The sequence below is a fragment of the Plectropomus leopardus genome, chromosome 12, assembly GCF_008729295.1.
Source record: "Plectropomus leopardus isolate mb chromosome 12, YSFRI_Pleo_2.0, whole genome shotgun sequence".
In the NCBI taxonomy this organism is placed as follows: Eukaryota; Metazoa; Chordata; class Actinopteri; order Perciformes; family Serranidae; genus Plectropomus; species Plectropomus leopardus.
In genome coordinates this window covers 25,988,232-26,009,307 of record NC_056474.1, presented here as the reverse complement: position 1 = coordinate 26,009,307, position 21,076 = coordinate 25,988,232, and the positions used below count along the sequence as shown (strand labels likewise).

The 21,076-nt window shown below is 38.6% G+C and overlaps 1 pseudogene; it reads left to right on the top strand.

The window, feature by feature from the left end:
* The window catches only part of LOC121951295, a 30,670-nt pseudogene extending 14,546 nt beyond the window's left edge, over positions 1–16,124 (top strand).
* Positions 16,125–21,076: the final 4,952 nt, after the last annotated feature.

Below are 21,076 nucleotides of genomic sequence, written 5' to 3'. Positions count from 1 at the left end.
ATTTTGATGAGTTGTGCAATATCAGCTTGTCACAGTTTTTCTGAACTGATTTTATTTGATTTATGTATTTTCTAGTTGTATTTTGCCAGTACTGTTGAGAATTTAGAAGTTTTAAATAATTTTTTTCTGCTTTAAGGTAAAATAAAAATGAATTATTTATCCCAAAATGCTATACAATTTGTCTGGAAACAATTGTAACTAGTATACAAGTGCAATAAAATAATTATGTCTCAGAATGGCTCATTATTTTAATGTTGGTCCATAATATATTTTATTTGCAGCAAGCAGCCATTAATATTTCATAAACAATAGAAATCAAATATAATTGCCACTGCAGGTCACATTTCTCTGCATTTATGTCTGTGTGTGGAGGATATTGTGCCCACATGCACTGCTAAACTAAAGCTGGTTAATGGTGGCAGGGCAAAAGATAAATCTAACTGGGGAGAAATGGGGCCACTGGTACAGGGGCCAACAGGGATCATCAGGTGATTTATTACAGTGTTGGAGCAGTGGGTGTTTTTTGAAGCCTTATCCCAAAATCTAAATATACTGAAGATATGGTATACTGTTAGGATTTTGGAGAAAGGGAGGAAATGTCTGCCTGCAGAAAGTTTCAAGAAAGAAAATTGTTAATAATTGTTAGTGCTGCACAACATGTCCTCTTTCCATGCCACGGTGGAGGGATACGTCCGGGTAATGAAATGTAAGTTTGTCGTCAGGACAAATCACCAGCAATAAACCCACACAACGCTACCAAGGCAAAGATAGTTGGTGCATTTTACACCGAATGAGGACTGTTCATTTTGTCCAGTGTTCAAATTACACTTAGGTTTTTGGATGAGCCTTATTTTTTTGCATGTGACCAAATAGTTTTGGAGAGAAAGAGATCTTTGTGGGATATTTTTTGCTTTTGGTAAAATCCTCCTAAACAATGAACACTGAAGGAATTATAACCTGGAGAAGTTTCAGCTGGCTGCAATCTGCAATCCTCACCGCTCTATGCCACTAAATTCCCAAAAATCTTACCCGTTTGACCGCTTTAATGGTCACAGTTTTAAATATGTGGTTAACGTTGTGAAACGATAGCAGTTGCACTAAAACTTTGTGATTAGGTTTAGAAAAAAGATCATGGTTTTGCTTAAAATAAGTATGTTTGTGAATAAGTTAACCTAACCTGACGTTATTTCTGATATATGTCACATACGTCACGTGACATAGATCACATGAAGTGACAAACTACAGCATACTACCTTAGGTCCATTTTTGGTTCGACACAGGACATTAACACCTATCTTAGGAAAGTTCTGTGTTTGACCCATCCACCTACCGTCCGTCATACCTTAAGTGTACTTGGTCGTGCTTTATACTACGTCACCTGCTTCCCTCTTTCCTCCCATAATAATTTCTGCGGCCACTAGATTTAATAATTTCTGCCTTACGAAAAAGGTAAATATTTGTCGTAATATCTGTGAAAATGCCCTTTGTGATTGTATTTTGGAGGACAATCTCAAAAAAAGGTGAGAGGTTTTCTCCAATAGCCTACCTAATTGGAAAAACAGCTATCACACCACAGATGCCTGTCTTTGTTAAACCTTCAAAGCACTCAGCAAATCTGTTGAAATCTAATGGAAAAAACAATTGTGCTCAATTCAAAAACTGTGTGACCGGGTTAATAAGACAAAGCTTTAAGTCCCTTGATGCTTCCTGTCTGAAACGTCAGTCCTTATCACCGACACCTTTCAATTCCCCCGGCTGGCGCCATGCCACATTTCTGTTTGTTTTCACTCCGTTCATTTAAGCGGGAACTCTAATGGTCCTCCTGGCCTCACACATTACATTTGCACTATCACCATAAATGTGTTTACGGCAGTCCATTTCATTACTTTTATGATTGAGAATGAATATAAAACTATGCAGTATTATGCAGTAAGTGTTTAGAATTGTGACTGAAATTGGACTCATTTTACAAACTCAAAAATGTCAGAGATGAATTGCTTTTTATTTATGAGCACATGTTTAAATATTATCTTTACATGTGTGACATATATGATGTTGCATCATGCTCTGGAGAAAATGCTCAAAGATTTCATGCATTTATGATGCTGTTTTTCAGGACAGAGCAACATGTTATCAACCCTCATCAGTCCCATACGACACTGGAATACTGGACCGTCTTTAGCCGAGGATGCTGACAATTCAAGTAAATCCTTTGCACCCTCCTTGCACTATTAAAAAAAATGTTGTTTTTTTTATGCCATTAAAACCGAAGTTTTCCAAGTTAAGCCACCATCGACAGATTACCATAACCATGATTCCACAGGGGCCCAGTCACCAACACACATTGTGCATTATGTTGAAATTATGTTGATTATTTTGGTTGCCTACAATTTATATATCCACTTCACAACACACACATGTGGCATATACTTGTTGCATTTGTGGACATGTTAGCAGCGTTGCTGGAAGGATGTCAATATCAAGTTGGTTGGTCCACATTTTTGGTCCAGACTGAAATATCATATAACAAACAACTATTAGACGGATTGTTTGTTACTGACTTTGGTGATTTTCTGACTATTCCACCAGCCTCTTTATGAGATGTACATTTGTGGCTCCACAGCTGTTGGATGAATTGCAATAACATTTTATTTAGTCATTCATAAGTCTGTTGGGATGAATTATAATAACTGGTTTCCTTTAACATTTCATTTACCAAGAAATTTCAGTAGGTTCGTTAAGATGCAGTTACCAGGGTAACCAGGTTACAGTCGGCTTTTTTTCTTCTCACTGTAAACGAGAAACCCAGGTAGAGTGATACTGAACTGGGGAGTGATAATTTATTTGCAATGTATACAGGTTGCAAGATTTCTCATTGGGTTTGGAAGAAACGCGTATGTTTAGACAGGGAAAGCAAACAGCATAGGGGCTGGACGAAAGGGGAAATCTTTACACAGAGCTACATGTTCTTGTATTTAAAATGATTCTGTTAAAAGACAAACAAAGGTGAAAAGAACACAAAGTCTGAAGTTAGTTTTGTTGTTCAATAAGGAAGCCATTGTTTCAAACATAAAGTTGGAGGTAGGAGGGAAATCTGATAACTGATCTATTACATGCATATTCATATATACGTATTTAACCTGGTTACTTAAGTACATGTAAACACACTGTATGTATCCAATACTTTGATTTCTGACCAAATACCTGCAAAACGAATGGCATTCCCAACAGCCTCAGCTGTGTACTAAGCTTTGTGCTTAGTGGAAAAGTTAGCATGCTTAAACATTACTTTTTATGGGCCTTTCAGACCAAGCATAACAACAGCACCACTGCGCTCTAAAAAACATTTTTTCTAATGGCTTGTGCCATGCCACAATGGTTTTTTGCTGCATCATGTAAAGTGCAAGCACTGCCACAGTGCACAGCTGGTGAGCTTGTGCTACCACTGTGTCTTAAGTTAAACGTGGTTGAAGTTCTCAGTCTTCTCAGCTTACACCATGCTTGGTTTAAAAGCCCCATTAGATGATAAACATGCTGATGTAAAATTTACCTCACAAGTACGGTGTCACAGAGCAGCCATGTGGCTCTTTGTTTGTGATTCAAACAAAAAACCTGTTTTTTTTCTTGTTAACAGGTACAAGCAGTTTGGAGGTGAAAGAGAATCAGGATGATAAAAGCCAGGTGGACTGTGACCTGCTACGAAAGTATCATCCATCAACTTTTTGCACAAGTTTTCCCAAACACAGATCAAGACCTCTGAAGAGGAAGTGGCCACTGGTGGATGGAAAACCACCAGTCTACCAAAGCCACTTGAGTTGTAAAAGAGCAACCTGGGCTGTCACTCAGAAGAACGCACTGGTGCAGCTGAATGAGTTGCGACCTGGTCTGCGGTATGAGATCATGTCAAAGACTGGCCCGCTGCATGCTCCAGTGTTTTCTGTAGGTGTGGAGGTGAATGGCTTCCACTTTGAGGGCAGAGGACCAACAAAAAAGCAGGCCAAAATGAGGGCAGCAGAACTGGCTCTCCAGTCATTCATTCAGTTCCCAAATGCCTCCCAGGCTCACTCCACCATGGGGACCTTCCCCAGCACTCATGCGGATTTTACAGCAGATAAACTGGACATCCCTGACTCATTTTTCAAAGAGTTTGAGCCATCACTGCGTGAAAACTGTGATCTTCTGCACTGCAACACGTCAAAAAAAGAGGTTTTCTCCAGCATTTACAACCACAGAAGACTTGTGCGCCTCACACTGGACTTCTCCTCAACTTATTCAAAAAGACAAGCTCTTAGCACCTCACTGTTAGAGCGCCTCAGCCCAGTGGCGCTGCTCAACGAGCTGAGACCAGGACTCAGGTACATGTGCCTGACAGAGAGAGTTCACGGCAGGCCAATGAGGAGTTTTGTCATGGTGGTTAGGGTGGAGGGGAGGATGTTTGAAGGTTGTGGTCACAGTAAAAGGCTGGCGAAGGCTCAGGCAGCAGCAGCCGCCTTGCAGTCTATTTACAATATAAGTCTGGGACCGGAGAGGAAGCTCTCAGGCCTCCAGGGCAGCAGATCCAAACATCAGCTACCTCAGGTGAGTAGGTCAGTCTTTTGTTCCTACACATACATATTTTCCTCTTACCTGCAGCGCTATTGATCACCCTAAAATGTTTCGGTGTGAGTTGCCAAGTGTAGAGATATTGGCTGTAGAGATGTCTGCCTTTTCTCCAGTATAATGGAACTACATGACACTTGACTTATGGTGCTCGAAGCAGATTTTTTTTTTTAACTCAGCAGCAATGTATCTTTTCAGAAATCATGGCCTAGTTACTCAAGATAATCCAAAGACCTTGTTGTGAGCAGTCTTATGGAGGGACTGTCTCCTATGTAGCAAACTACACCCACCAACTGTATCATCATCAAATGCATTTACTCATGGATGAAAAGCTCGGCCTTCTGACAGCGCTGAAACATTAACGCCGCCCTTCTCGGCTGAGCTGTAAGGTTAACTAGCTCGGTGGTCCTCGCTGAGCTAACAGTAGATACACGCTTCCTTCTGCGCGGTGATACAATTGGCGGATGTAGTTTGGAAGAAAGACAATAGTTCCTACATGAACAACTGCTTATAATGTCTGTGAAAACCAAGTGCCATCTCGTTTCATTATATTCAAGAGAAATAAGACATCTTTATGGCCAGTATCTCAAACACACGGCAACACTCAACAAAAACAAATATCTAGATGGATAAATAGCACCCCACGTAAGAGGAAACATATTTTTGGCGTGAACTGTCTCTTTTACGTGACACAGCAAGGAGACCTTTCAAAGGGTTTTATGTTCTCAGCAATGTGTGTTTCACTGGTCTGTGTTGATAGCAGTTGAGATTTGCTGGCAAGACAGTTTTGTTGATTTTAGACGTTGATATCTCCACAGTGGCTGAGCAGATTTTTAGCATTTAAATTGTATTTGAAACATCCATCTCCCTTTGTTCCTTTTACCAGTCTCTTACAAGAGGACTCTGGGAACATAGGGATGACCCCTGTCTCTCAAATTATTTAGCTCACTGTATGGCCATACACTCACACTAGTATTACATTAGTTACTGGCCTGATAAAAATTAGGTGACAATGAGACGTAAATCCTTTTGCACATTATGAATTATGCTTCAGTTGTCAGAATATGTTTGTACGCAGAAGGAAAGAAGGAAAATACAGTGCAATACGGCAAAAGAGGCCATTAGAAACAATTACCTCTGACTTTTTATGCAATGCCACCATTGGGTCAAGACTTTAATTTGTCCAGTGCTTTGTTTACTTTAGATATCATTTGCCCAGTGTTTAACCGTATGGGTGACTTTCTTAATGTTGTTTATTTCATTTAAATATTGCTTTGTCTCGTCTGTTATGCTATATGTAATAGGGAATGCAATCATTTTTATGTCTAACTCCCCTAATAGTGCTTCTGACCCCCTTAGAATCACCTGTTTTTGCCCTCAATTACTATTGTTTTGAGTCCTGAAGTATTGCAATTACTAAAAAGTGAATCAATTAAAAACAAAACCTGTACAACAAAGAGCTTGAAATTAGACATTATTATAAGGCTGTTCTGCAGTGTTGTTTTTCTGTCCATTTTTAGCCAAATGTCTGGTCAGCATTTTATTCAGAATATGGAGAGAGGAGACAGACTCAGTGAAATATTGGGAAACATCAGAATGACACAGACTTCGCCACTTATCTCTTTAGCTTTCGCCAGTCTTCTAAATGGTCTGGATAAATGGGTCTGAGGTGCGTCGTATGCTACCAAATGGAGTGTGCCGCACATCAGCATGGCCATCATGTCCTGAGGCCTGAGAGCTGGATGGTAGTCCTGTATGCATCGTCTATAGCATCTAAACAACTTCATTATGTCTGTGAGCCTCAGAGAATTGTCTTCGACGTCTTTTGCTGTCGTGCTTTATGAATACAAGAACATTTGTCTCCAGAGATCTGTCTCCACGGAGCTGAAGGGGGTGACTGAGCATGGCTAATGCAGATCCACACCGTCATTCAAGTATGCAAAGGAATATGGAGTTGTCAGACAGACATGTAGATACTTATTAAACCCTTGGGTGGTGGGTGGGGGGTTTATGAGAGACATGCAGAGTGCAACTGAAACATTTTGGATGAAAAAAGAAGCATTTTGATGCTCCGAATCTGATCAGAAGGGTGATTTCAGCCCGCTTTAGGCTGACGCGCCAAAACTTAACAGTTTGCAGAAGCTTCCCTCCTCCTCTGTGTCTAGAAGATGATTTTTTTACAGCCTCCCCGACCGATCATTTACCATCATCCTCCCTTCAATATGAACTGTCTGTCAGGCGGCGTGACGCATTAATGAACATTATTACAGCACATTAGGGATGAAGGAGGAGCGGCAGCAGACCGAGGAGATAGAGGTGGAGAGGGAAGGCGGTGTGAAGAGCATAATAATCTGACGGATAATTGTTTAACACACCTATTACACACGACCTTGTGCCACTGTCATCCAGAAAATGTTGAGCCAGAGAATTTCACTCCAAAAAACCCTGAAACACCTGCTCTCCCAGAATGAGTGGAGGTCACATATTGATTATATTTGTGGGAGTTTGGGGTGATTAATAATGTGATGAGTTTAATTTCTGCACATATATTACACATGTAGGACCTTCTTATAAACGTGGAAGTCTCCTCTCGTTTCCTCTGAGAAATGTATGGCAGCCACCATGTTCTCAGACACGTTAAGAGGAAGCTTTGGCACAAGTCAGGTGTTACAACAAAAAAGTATGTGGTTTGGAAATGTCAGCTTTCTTGAAGACATTCCCTGACGATGCAGCCGACATGTCAAAGTGACAGGGGGTTCCAAAGTATAATCCCGCCACTATAATGTATCCAGTTTTATTCCTTGCATAATTAAAGCTGCATGAACAATGACATCCAAACCATATTTATGGGGTATTTTTATGATGCGGATGATCATATATGAGAGTAGAGTAAGTTTAGACAATAAATGGAGGTCTAGTTTACCCACCCATCGCACACACATTTATCAAATATAAATTATTTGCAGCTAATACTGGACTCAATTCAGACTGTCAAATATTTCATTTGCCTTCTCCGAACTGAGGAAAGAGACTGAGCAGTGTCATTTTCTATTCAGCAGTTAGCACAACTGATCTATCTATCTATCTATCTATCTATCTATCTATCTATCTATCTATCTATCTATCATCAAAAGCATCACTGGCCCTCCTCCTATTATGTAATATATATATATATATACGTGTATAAATATATATAATATATATATTATATATATATACATGTTAAATATATATATATTGTTAAGTCTCCACACACTTGTTTTATTGTGATGCTCCTCTTGGCATTTCGGTGAACCTTGCTGCATATAGCAACTATCTGTAACTTCCTATAACTCCATAACCATGTCAGGCCTCTAAAAATATAATTAAACATCTTTTGACGAGTAGGAGTGTGACACCCTCTTCCTCTGCACACTGGGCTGGGGGATTTTTGAGTGAGAAAACTTTTGGGCCATTCTTGACAGACTGTCAGATTTTTTTGGCCAACCTTGTAGTTGTGGCCCAGGCGAATGTCACAGTTGTTGGTGCATCCCTGCAGACTCTGTTTCAAAGTTATCCATGTTATTTGTCTGTAAAAAATGACAACAGAAGAAGTTACAATATCTTCAGGTTTAAATATAGATTATATATAACAGATTGTAGCATGCAGTTTCTCCAGACAGCTTTTATGTAAAGCGTAGGAATGTTAAAAAAAAAAAAAAGCATGATTGAGTTTTTAGCAGATGGATAAAAATTCATAAAAGGAATAATTATCCTTGCTTTATTTGGCATTTGTAAATGTTGTGTTAAAATGGTTATGACACATCCTATGAACCACTTAATTAAAGGTTTAGCACTTTTTATTTTTTGGTATATGGGTTATAAAATGTTGAACAATGAACAATGTTTTTGATATGTTAATGCCTTGGTTGTGCTTTAGGGGAAATCGTAGACAAAGATGCTCCTTGAACTCCAGAACTTGCCTGTTTTTAAGTTTTCTCCAGTGTCCGAATATTCCAGTAATATTTGTCAGTACATGACAAATATAATGAGCATGAGTATAATGCAAACAGTAACATCTAATATTTAATTCTGGCATACTTTTAATAGAGCAACTTTGCCAAAATTCTAAAAAGGCTAAAAAAAAAAACTAACCCTATGGCTCAAGTGGCAGCTAAACAAGAGACTCCCTGGCAACATTATTCTTTGTGTTTACATCCCCCAACAGGTAACAGAAGTAAGACAAAGAATAATAATAACAGATGTGACAAAATCACTTTTTAATCTTTTAAATAAGCCCAACACTAATCATAATAATAACAAATACATCTCATAATAGGATTACAAAAAAGTCAGATAAGGGAGGAACATGACAGATAGAAAGAGACACAGTAGGAATAAAATGAAATGAATGTTATTATTTAATGCATTCTCCGTTATTTAAACACTGTCTCTACATTTCTTCATCTGCAGTTCTTCGCAGAGTCGATCTTCCACCTGGTGAGAGAGAAATACACAGAGCTGACAGACAGTTCTTCCTCTACCTCGCATGCCCGTCACAAGGTCCTGGCAGGGGTCGTAATGACTAGAGGTGAGTGGTGGAGGCACTGCGAGAGGGAGTCACGAAAATACACAAAGATTAATGAATGAAATATATACTTACATTGCTGGTGTTGGCAATGCTGCGATCATACTGCACAATATCAGCCTGATAAGACAGGGTGGTAATGTGATTTAGCCTTCCCTCATTGGTGTTAATTGGGTGACATACACCTGTCAGTACAGTACAGTACATTTCAACAGCAGCACAGTCCATATTCTCACACTTGAATCAGCACCCCCCTAAAACAGTCTCAACACAAACTGAACTCTAGAAGCTTCCTGGGGGGAGGATTCCTCGCAGAACTGTTCTGTCGGACTGCATTAGTTTTAGCCAGGTGTACCTAATAAACTGGCAACTGAGTGTATGTATATATGTATCTATCTATCCATGTACCCAATTTTCAGAAAACTAGCAGAAGAAAATGTGTTTTAATGTGCACTTTGTTAAAGTCTCTTTATTGATGTTGTTTGCTTTCCTGTACTTTTCATCACTACAGTGGAAGTTTTGGTGGACATTTGAGTCACATGCTTCATGTATGCATTGATTAATTAAAAAAACGGAAGTGTATTTTGGGAAAGCACGATGCATGTAACAACTGTAAATTGACACACTGTCCCTGAATATCCAAAACTGATGCAGGAGGGTATCTAGCTTGTCATATTTTGACATGTAGGTCCACTGATAAAGCAGCAGTATTTGACGAGTTGGCATGAGAAAGTGCTCCATATGCGGTCAGATTTTCGACTTGTCATTTTAAGCAGACAGTGCAGGAGCATCTCTTACATGAGTTACCTTAAGTTACCCTGCAGATCTAGAGGGGAGACAATCATCTTAACCCACTTGTGAATCTTTCATGAGGCCACATTGCAACACAACAGCATGTTTCTGAGGCGTTGTAATGATTGTTCAGTCATACACTTTTCATTAGCTCGTCTCAGCCTGTTAACGTTCTGGTTATAGCAGGACATTGAGGCAGAGGAGAGCAAACTGGAAATGTCTTGTTCTGAGATCTGAGTCAAATGCTGCTCTTGTTTGAACTTCATTATGTTGAATGACTTGTTCCATCAGAGAGTCAATCATTTGCTCCACAATTAACCAAAAATCTGAGCGGTTACCGATATAAGGTATTTTCCTGTCTGTCTTTTCCAGGATTTGACCTCAGATCAGCGCAGGTTGTGTCTCTGGCCACAGGCACTAAGTGTCTGGACTCGGACAACGTGAGTGACCATTGCGATACCCTTAGCGACTGCCATGCTGAAGTTGTAAGCCGGAGGGCGCTGGTTGGTTCGGTTCCTGTATGCTCAGCTGGAGCAGCAACTCTGGTACAATCCTCATCCCCGAACCTGAAACAAGCTTTTTGTTTTTCTTTGTCTAGTCTTTGTGGGGAATTTTCCTTTAAGGTTGTTTTTTTTTTAAGAGCTTTGATCTAAAGTACAAGGCTGACATAATTCTGTATTTTTCTTATTACCCTCATATCCCGTAAAAACAATGTGTTGGACTTGATAAGCTTTTTCTATCATTATAAACTGACTGATTGTTAACTAATTATTGAAAGACACAGTTTCATCATATTTATAGAGTTTTATTCATATTGTTGCCAATTTGAGCGGTCGGTCTTTCGTCAGAAGGTGGTTGTGTTTATTTCACCTCTCTGTGCCTTTCCTCTCTGAAGTAAACCAGCAGACTGTGAAGAACAATCCATCTTTGTACCAAATAAAGGCAGTGGCTTCCATCTGCGGCGATGGCGTCCTCTTTCACATGTACGTCAGCTCGTCACCGTGTGGAGACGCTCGACTCAACTGTCCCTACGAAACCACAGCTGCATGTGAGTCCAAAATCTTTAGACGATGGTGATAATGATGATGTGAACCTGTGTCCTTTTGTCTTCTAGTGCCATAAATATGTCAAAACTATCATTTATTCATCATATATGATCTAGATGCACATTTTCACCTTAAGTGTTTTGTATTATTAACAATTTGTACTTTGTTGCGGACACAGACTTTAATACCTTTAATAATCTATTTCTTCTGCAGCTATTTATATTCTGTTCTTAGCTGCTACACAAGACCACTAACCTCAGACAGTTTCATTAATTTTTAAAGGAAAAATCCACCATAAAACACTTTAGCTCTGTGAAAACATTAATTAATAAATACCAGAACTTCTGGCTTCATTAAACAGCTTAGTCTGTGTTCCCTATTTATGCAGATAACTGACTGAATTTCCTCCATATTAACATATTTTTAAGAAGCTATATGTGCAATTTAATACACTTAAAATCAAAGAGTGAGAACTTTTGTCTCCATCTTCTGGGGACCATGAATGTCTTTATAAAATTTTATAGCAATCTGACCAATAGTTGTTGAGACATTTCAGTCTGGATCAAAGTGCCAACCCGAGTCATGCTGCCAGCTTGGTTAAAAACAAACCAAAAATCCTAGACATGACAGTTAATTGCCTAATATTCAGGATTTCCTTCAAATGCTTGTTTAAGAGCATTTCAGCAGTGGCAGCAGGGGGAGGGGAGAGTAATAGTCACCTTCTAAGTCTCCTTCTTCTTGTTTTAGATCCCAGTAGAAGGTTCACTGTCATCTGAGAGTAAAGGTGGACGGAGGCGAGGGAACACTTCCCATCACAGCGCGAACAGCCAATCAAAACTGGGATGGTGTGGCACTTTGTAAACCTCCCGTTACCATGTCCTGCACTGACAAAATGGCAAAGTGAGTTTATAATCAGCCCTAAAAGGTTTGTCCTGATATTTAATTGAATATAAATGTTTTACCTTTAAAGATAATTCTAATTTTTTACAACTTGGTTATTGTTTTTGCAGTTTTGAACATGAATTATATTGATTGTGACTGATAGAAACTGCCAGTTGTGAACATCAATCACAGTCTACAGATGGCTTACTGGCTAAACTTTGACCTACTGTACAGTTTTCAGCACAATGAGGTATTATTATCAACATTTTAGCTTTGGTCACTTGAAGTATCACCTCCAAATAAAGTGATTTTGATGTCAGATAAGTCAGCAGATAAACTGGATAAATAGTTGGTTTGAGTATGACTTTTAGCATTTTGGTCATCACCTTGGTTGTTTTGGAAGCAGAAGTGACCATTATTTGGACAAGAGGGTGGAGCTTTGGAAGATATACATTATGCATTAGTTTTCTCTAAATGAGACCATAATTTATAGAATGAACATCATGCTGTATTGAAGAAAACTTAAAACTAGCGATTGAGAACATAAACGCATTAGGAAAATGTTTACTGAGGTGATAAATCAAGTGAGAAGTAGAGTCATTTTACGATCTTATTTTTGAAGCCAGTAGAGTCGCCCCCTGCTGGCCATTAGAAAGAATGCAGTGCACACTTAAATGCTTTTGATTGCTTTACTTTTCTGACCCAGAGCCCCTCGATTAAGACCCAAGTTGGAATAAACTAGAGTTTTCTTTTAATACATGTCAATATTTGTTAATGGCTTTTCTGTTCTACTCAGACTAAAAGTACACAAAACTGTACTGACTCACCTTTATTTGGGGAAACAAAAAAAAATCAAAGACAAAAGATTAAATGAAATAACTTAAAAACAAGCAGGAGCAGCATATTTTGTGAACTAATTTGGTACAAAGTCTGGGTTAAAATCCTAAATAAAATATGAACTCCCGTCCAACAAAAAATAAAATTCAGCTACTTTTCATCTCTTGATTTCTTCCTTTCTATTTTCTTCTCAAGGATCTCAGTAGATGTCTCTCATCCAGCCAGTCTATATCAGGGACACTGCAGCTGGTTTTCATATTATGTGTTCAGTCAGTTCAGACAGAAGGGTAACAGCTTGCTGCAGTCTAGACAGTCAAACGCCGGTCAAACATTAATGGGCCCTGAGTGAAAATCTTCTCAGCTGAAAAGCCGTCAAACTGCCATAATAACTAACTGCTCATTTTTTTTCCTTCTCCTTCTCTTTAAAACTTGCTTGTCTCTACAGGTGGAGTGTGGTGGGCCTCCAGGGGGCGCTCCTTTCTCACTTGGTGGAGCCGGTTTACCTGCACAGCCTGACGGTGGGGACGCTCCATCACACGGGTCACCTGGGCCGGGCCATGGCACGCCGCCTTGCAGCCGTCAAGCACCTGCCCTTTCCATACCGAAGACAGCAGCTGCTGCTCGGCTGTATGTCCAAATGTTTTACACACCTAAAATATTAATCCTGCTCGGTAATTGAGTTCATGACAGTTTATTCACTCAGAATCTGGTAGGAATTTTATGGATCATTTGAAAGAGAGAGCGAGAAGAGAGAGAATGTTGTAGTGGAAATAAGTACATTTACTTGTGTGTTTCTCTTGATTATAGATTTACATTTTATATTACTCAGCTACGTCTCAAACTAGAATTACCAATTTACGGTCGTATGCCTCCATGCACCCATCAATTTGCACTTACAGTTTACATTCTGTGAAAACATGGATGTTTCACACACATCTCCCCCCAGAAGCACAGAGGATCCATACAGTCAGCACCCAAAATCAGTTTGTCTCCCCTTTTTGTTCCTAAATACTACTTTATTAAATGTTAAAGGTTATAGGCAGGTTTAATGTTCAGCATGTTTATCATCTTTTAGTTTAGTGTGTTAATATGCTAACATTAGTACAGCTGAGGCTGATGGGAGTACGTTTTGCTGGTATTTGGTCATAAGCCAAAACATTTTGACCTGATGACAGCACTAGAAGAAAGGCCTGAGGATCATCAAACTAATTACAATTCACCCTGATGGGGCCTGAATGTCTGAACCAAATTTTATGGCAATCCATTCAATAGTTTATGAGACATTTCAGTAAAAAACCACACAGAAAATCAATTTGTTCAAAACCCCGGTAATTTAGACCAGAGTACCAGTCTCAACACCTATTTGTTCTCACACCTTACCTGTGTGTTTCTCTCTGCACAGGTCTGAGCAGCAGCGAGGTTCGTCCGACAGGGAAGGCGCCGAATGTCAGCTTGAACTGGAGCTGTGGTGATGGAGGCCTGGAGGAGATCAGCACCTCCACGGGGAGGAGGAGGGACTCAGGGACGCCGTCACGGCTCTGCAGGCGCTCAGTCTTCGCCTGCTGGCAGAGGCTGCAGCAGCAGGTGGGTCAGAGCCACTTTGAACCTCCTCAGGAGACTCTGGCAGGAATTTATCCCTTGATCAATTAGTTAATGTAATGCAAAGCACAAAGCATTAACAAAGACATATTCTCAAAAAACCTTCTAAGGGTAAAGTAATGCTCATAACATTCACTTTATGGCAGCTAAATTTTGCTGTTACTTGTTTTTACCATGTCATTCTCTTTTGTGTGTCCAAATTTGATATTTTCACACAATTTTAAAGGCTTTTATTTCCTATTGCAATCTTTAAGTTGATTAGCAGTGAGGGTTGACTTAATCCCAATAGCACATTTAAAACATACCAATAAAAAGCAAAGAAGCTGAAATGATGATTGAGGTCTACCAGCTATTTCATTAGCACCTCGAAGCAGAAGACCAAACTTTTCCTTAAGCTTTTTCTCAGACCAAAAATACCTCAATGTAATGATGTTTTTAAAGGTAGGGTTCAACTTCTGCAATGAAATTAAAATATGTATGCCGAGAGTGTTGTGCTGAACCAAACGGCCTCTGTTTAAAATTTGATGATAGCAGACAGAGTTGTAATTATTTACAAAAGCAACTGGACTCATTGTAAGAAAAGTTCCTCACAGATCACTTGGAAGAGAAGACGCAGGACACAGAGGGAGATAAGACAGAGCTACAGAGGCTGAATGAGGGGGAGAGAAAAAATGTAGACAGTGATGTAGTATTTTAAAGACTCAGGGACTTGAAAAAGCATCTGATTAAAATGTGAAAGAAGGACTACAAATGAGAGACAGAGAGAGAAAAATCCCAATTCTATGAATATGCAAAAATATGTTTTCACTTCAAATACTATATAACTACTACTGCTAAATACTTCACTGAAAAATCTACATGCTTACACTTTCACACATCACACTTGTAAAAGTACCATAATGGACTACAATATTACAAAATCAAATCATACAATCAAGTCTGAAACTCAGATTTAAGGTGAACACAGATGGATGTGAAATTAACCCTCTAGTATCAAACTCCAAATGAAGTTACAATAAGCAAAACATAAACAGTCAAGGAGACAGACTTTCAGTTTAGGCTTCCTCAGAGGAGTCTGAGGATCAGCCTGGAGATCCTTACTAGCTCTGATACTCTGACTTTCAAACACAGGTGTGACCAATAACATTATCAACTACTTAGACGTGTCAGCTCCAGGTCCCTGCTGAATCAGCTGTGTGGTTTACAGGGAAACTTGAATAGGTAATGTTATTAGTTACACCTGTGCGTTTTCCTGCTACGGCATGTCAAAATGTCTGCTGTGTGAAATATCAATTTTCATGGGACAGGTGTCATTTAGAGGAGGCTGAATAATATAACAGATGATTGACAAATGTTATTTTTAGCTGAGAAATCAACATGGCCAGGTGTGCTGCTCACCGGACTGACACTGTTCTTTGTATCAACGTTTCAAACTGCAGAGCTGGAATGTAAAATTATAAAAGTACAGTTACTCAAGTACTGTATTTAAGTACAAATTTGAAGTACTAGTACATTACTTTAGTAGTTTAAATTTATGCAACTTTATACTTCTACATTACCTATTCACAAATCTCCCTTTTTGTTCGGTATTTTGGTTAGAATCTTGTGACACTAATCATGTTTTTGTCTTTCTCTGTCAGTTTGATGGTGCAGAGGCCACAGGGACATATTCGGGTTCCAAGATGGCTGCTGAACGCTACCAAAGGGCGATGCAGCAGTTTACCAGCGCTCTGCAGGGTGGAGGACTGGGAACTTGGCTCAGAAAACCTCCAGGAGTGGGTCACGTCATCATCAGTGAGTGAAAAACTGTGTTATAGGCTGAAAACGGAGGGTCAGAGTGAGGTCCGTGTATGTTTTTATTTGTGAGTGCGTGGATGAGGGTCAAAGAATGTGACGCTAAATAGAGAAGGAACTGATTTCACTGTCATTTATCACATCTGAGAATGATTAAGTGATGTTTAATGACTAACTAGAGAGACAAGTAAAGGATTTTTCATTATGCAAATGAATTAAAAGCATTTAGAAAGGTAACTCAAATTTAGGCTAAACTTGGAGTAGATTTTTTATTGCGTAACATTAGCTTAAGTTGCCTAAAAGCTGAAAACTTAAGCTCTGGAAGCTAATGGCAGCTTGTATGGCTAGCTTAAATCTTAACCATGTTGTTGAAACCACATAGTAACGCTGAAGATATGTTATGTAAGTTTAACCAGACAATATGTTTCAGTGAAATTTAACCAATCACAAATTGTTCACTAAAAAGAAACAGCTGCGCAGCTACAGCTGGATGTGTAAATGTGGGTTGAGCACTAATAATGTGTTACTCTCATATTGACTGCAATGATAATAATAGGCCAATTTGTTTGATATTTGACATTTTTATGCTACAATATCTCCTACATGGCAAGACATAAATAAGTATCATCAAACCGGTGGCAAAAATCCGATCACCTAATTAACAGAGCTAATCACTATATCTGGTCGTATTTATGACGAGCGCCTACAAAGTTGTAACACAATTAAGGCTAATTATTAGGGCTTATTATCTGATGTGAGTACAATACTACCGACGGGGCTTTCGATCTTGGAATAATTCTTCATGCTCCGTAGTGAAAATCAAAGGAGATTTTCCATCTCTTTTCTTTTTGCGTACATGGCATGGATGCTGCGCACCACAGGAAACAGACACCTGAAAACACCCCTGAATTGTTGTAGTAAATGTGAATGGAGGGTCAAGGGTCATGTTTGTTGAGAATTAGATCCAAAGATAATGCAGTTGGAACCACAAAATATCCTCTATTCCCAATTGTGTCCTTTCAAGGTCTGATAGCCATTTTGGTCTTCACAGATAATCCAGAATTGCGTGCACATATGAACACACAAACTTGTTTTTGCCACTTAGGACGACATTGCACTGATTTATATCGATGCCGTGGTGACTTACTCTAACCTTATCCATAGACGCTACATACCTAACCTCAATCTAAACTTAACCAAAAACCAAGTCTTAACCTTAAATTCAATGGTGTACCTTAGACCAGCATTTGTCACCAATTGGAAGGCAAGTCCCCACAGTGTTACTGTGTGCACAGATGTATCTCCCTCATAATGTGATTCATACACGATACCTGATGACTGCAAAGCAAAACAGCTTTTGCTTTCTTTTACTACGTAACTAAAAGTCAAATTTTAATTTTATTCTTATTTATTTGTGTTTGTTTTATTTTCTTTTAGAGATTGTGTGTTCTGTTGTTACAGTAATGTATATTTTATGTAACTGTTTGTCTCATCTAGTCAAACAAGTTTTTCACCTTACATCCATCTTGAATCGTGTCAGGGTGCCAGCATGTATATGAGGCTGATGAGTGAAGGCACGCCGCCATCTAGAGGGAGACCTTGTTTATTACAAGATGTGGAGTTCAGGTTTTACCACAAGAGAAATGTTTATTAGTTTTGTTGAGTATTTATCTTTATTTTTATTTGTCCTCTGTATTTCTCCGTTGAAATGAATAATTTAATTTCAGATGTCCCAAAGTCTTTTATTTTCTAAAAAAAGTTATTCTTGTTAGTGTTTTGGTGTTAATTTATATAAAAGTTATTTGAGGTAATTAGTGTTTGAAGGAGTACTTCTATTGAAAGCCACTGCTGTTAAATGCTATGTAAACTTTTATTATTAGATATGCAGAATGGATGTAGACTATATTGGTCATGGCTATTTTTCTCACTGGGAATAAATGATCTTATTTGTGTTAGTTTATGTGTTTTTGTTTGTTAGGAATGTGAACGGCTACTCCAAGGAACACTTTACACTGTAACAAAAGAAGAAAGAAAGAAAAAAAACTTTAAATAATTGATGGGCTACTCGCAGGACCTCTGTGTGTGTGTGTGTGTGTGTGTGTGTGTGTGCGCGCGCGTGCGCACGCGCGTGTGCGTGTGCGTGTGTGTTGTGCCTGGCATCCCTGATATGCACGAAATGAAAATTTAACATCACTGTAAATGAAAGCAAAGTTGGCCAAACAAGCTAGTTTACCTTACTAAGACATGATCGCAACTCAAGTTTTAGACAGTCAGTGGAGGTTAGTGTGTGTTTGCTGTGTCCACAGTTTAGAAATGTAATTTAAAATTAGCCCTTAAATACTTGTGAGCAGACATAATCGTGACAAATGTCTTGACTGGAGAAAAATGAAAACCCCTGACCCCTAACTCTAACCAAAAAGCAACTGGGAATTTCAAAACACTAAAATGCACGACATCAATTTGTCCGTTTCTCTGGTTAAACATCCTTATGTACATTTAGCTTTCTCCAGTGTGTAGCATGTTGTTGATTACCTTTAAATACATTAAAACAAGCTGAAAATTAAGCAACCACAATTTATATATGGCTTAGTTATTTTGACTTATTTTAGCTCATATATTTTAACTTAAAACTTAGCCAACATCTATTTCTATGCAGCAGCAGCAGACGCTGAGAAAAGTAGCTGTTTATTTGGATAAGTGTTTGTTTACCCTTGATGAAAGTAATTCTAATTCTCAACCACCTTTTAGTCCCGGCTCTGTAGCTGCTAAATGTTTCACTTTCTTCACCAGCTAGTTTCTTAGTTTGCCTGGCTGCTGTGCAGGTATACAGTTGACTGAATTAGAATCCTTTGCAAAGAAAAAATGAACAACCCAAAAAAACTCAACTCGAAAACATTCAAACAGCACAAATTGTTTATTTTGATTTCACAAGCAGATGCTTGTTCCTTGTTACACAGCTATAACCCACAAAACTGCTGTCAAGTCGATCTGTTTTTTTGTTTTTTTTCCTCTGAGAACAGAGCTGTGGCGTGTGCTGTTCCACATCAACCACTTTGATCACACAAAACACTGTTAACACCAAGGAGCCACAGTTTAACAAGGCTTCACCACGGTGGAGTTGAGATGGCTGATGCTCAGTGGTGATGTGATCTGGTTTAATTGTGACTGAGAGTGTGAACAGTGCGACTGAACATTGTTAACATTATTATGAACGTGGCAACAGAGTGGCTCAGTGTTGGTAGAAAAATGCAGTTGAGTGCAGTGAAACTTGTTTAAAATCTCCACAAAGAATAAAACAGAACTAGATAAACTAGAGGTTGAACATTCACACACGCACTAACACGCAGCTTTTAAATTTCCATCACACAAACACATTTTTGTCAGTTAAACCAGGGATGACTCCTTCTGCAGAACTGATTTTAGGAAAACACACAACAATGGTCTCTTCTCCATTTCTGCAAAAATTGCTTTTAATAGTTGCTTGTTGCAACTGGAGTGAATAAAACTGAATGACTTTGGGTATTCCTACAGTGAAAAATATCAACATTTACACCGGCAACTGATATAAATAACTACTGTTCTACATACAAAAAAAAACCCCAAAAACAATGTGCAATACTTTAGTCTGTAGCTGACATTTTTATCAGACAAATTAGTAATTTGCATTCCACTATTTTTTTTTATAGCCAGATGTAAAACATTTCAATTTGGATCAGAGCCACCATCCCTGGTATAAATGGCCAAATGAACTCAGTTTTATGTGACTGTTAAGCCTTTGACAGATGAACTCATCCATCATGAAGCAGAAAAATGAACTTACACAAAATAAAAACAAATGAAATGCAGGATCATGTCATCAAGTTATAAAAGCTAATCAAACTGCTGCAGCTGAAATACACTATACAGCCAAACCTGGCTACTTTCTTCATATATTACAATTTATATTGTACAAATATTATGGTTTTAATGCAAGAGGAGGTCAACACTTTACATTTGCCTTTTGACAAGTCATCACTGTGTTGGAAATCTCCATTTATGTGATCTAAAATGTAATGACGCTGTTTTTTAAACACGTCAAAGTTCAAATTTACTTCAACAAGCATGGTATTTCTAAGACTTTTCTATTGCTAGAAATACACAGAGCTAGTACACTGTAAAAAGACAGCAGTAAAGTGTTACCAAATATGCAAACATAAACTATAGGTAACCACAAAAAAGTGTGTTTTTTAATTTTACCCAGAGATGTTTGTCATGTCAATGTATTTGTGTGAATGAACACCTTTGTTACAAACCAGCAAAACGCTCCACAAATCTAAAGCTAGACTCAAAAACAATCAGTTTGATATTAACTGTGCTTGTTCATCGTGTTAATGCTGTAACTCCTGAGTACAACAGAGTACAACAGTTGTACTGCAGTCAGAACTGCCTGTTATCACATTACACACGTTTTAGACATTGATTTGTATCACCACAAAGACACACATACCTTGTTCTCATTAAAATCAAACACACACACACTCACACACACACACACACACACACACACATATTAGCCTCTCCCAGTCACTTATATGCAGCTTTGGCTTTTTTTTTTAGTGGCAGTGGGAAAGCAAAGCGGGTGGCAGCAAATGCATTACAACACTCCTCAAAGATTTCACTAGTTTTTAAGTACCATAACAAATATGACACTGACAGAATCCCCACAACAGTGTTTCAACATTAATGACTAAAGGGCACTGCGATAAACTTGATAAAAAGGTTTTTTTTTTTTGTTTTTTTTACAATCATGTCAAGTATTGGTACAACAACAGGGCTGGGCATCTGAGGAACATTCATTTCCAGTTTTAAAATCTGACACCAGTTTTAAATCCATCACTTTTTTTTTCCAAATCAGCTCTCACTTTATGATAAAGTGAGTTACATTAATTGTACATGTAACATGTACAATTAATTTGCTTCC